Source organism: Alosa alosa, chromosome 18 (genome assembly GCF_017589495.1).
Source record: "Alosa alosa isolate M-15738 ecotype Scorff River chromosome 18, AALO_Geno_1.1, whole genome shotgun sequence".
NCBI classification, from domain to species: Eukaryota; Metazoa; Chordata; class Actinopteri; order Clupeiformes; family Clupeidae; genus Alosa; species Alosa alosa.
The window spans coordinates 19,230,726-19,231,564 of NC_063206.1; positions in this window are offsets into that span (position 1 = coordinate 19,230,726).

Here is an 839-nt window from a genome sequence, read left to right on the forward strand (position 1 = left end):
CACCTACCTCAAGTGGAAGGGGCACGCTCTAAGCAATATCGGTTCTGGGCCTGTCTCCAGAAAAGCCATTATTGCAATGCAAACAAATGAAAATGTTGAAATTCAAATTACAAATGCATATAGGCTGATTCCTGTGTTCCAAACATATCAAATCAGACTGTTGTTTTTTGTTGTTTGTTTGTTTGTGGAAGAATGTTTGATGCTTAAAATATTTAAGGTCCATGGGAGTATACACATCTTCATCTGACTGGAATCTTGTCATTGAATTATCATTGTTTTCATAATGTTGTTGTTTGGTGGCAGACTAGTTTAAATGTGTTCGAGTCAAATTAAGGATTATCCCCTCAGAAAAGAAAATAACTGGAAACATGTAACAAAACAACTGCAGTTATACTTGACAAGTAAAATGGAGTAGGTAGGCTACAATATGGGCTACAATATGTATGTGCCCAAAATATTGCATTCCTGCAATAAAGTGCAATAGCCTAGCCTACTATCTAGTGCAATTCGGTTTTTTTTCATGTCCAAAATATTGCAAATAATTCCTCCAAAACTGCAGTTGAAGTAGCCTAATGCAGAGCCATCACATCAGTGTGCTAAATGTATGTAGGCCTAAAATGCTGGCTGGAAAATAGTGACGTTTCTTTTGTTTATTTAGCCTAGGCCCTACTTGCAGTTAGTCTTAGGCAGAGGAAGAGTTGTAAAATTCTTCCACGCCACACACCTGTGTTCCGAACCTGAAATACCGGTTAAACTATAGAGTTTCACATTCCTGACATTCTTAAATATAAGGGCAGGTGACATAGGGTTTCATTGAAACCAGATTCCTCTCAGTGGAG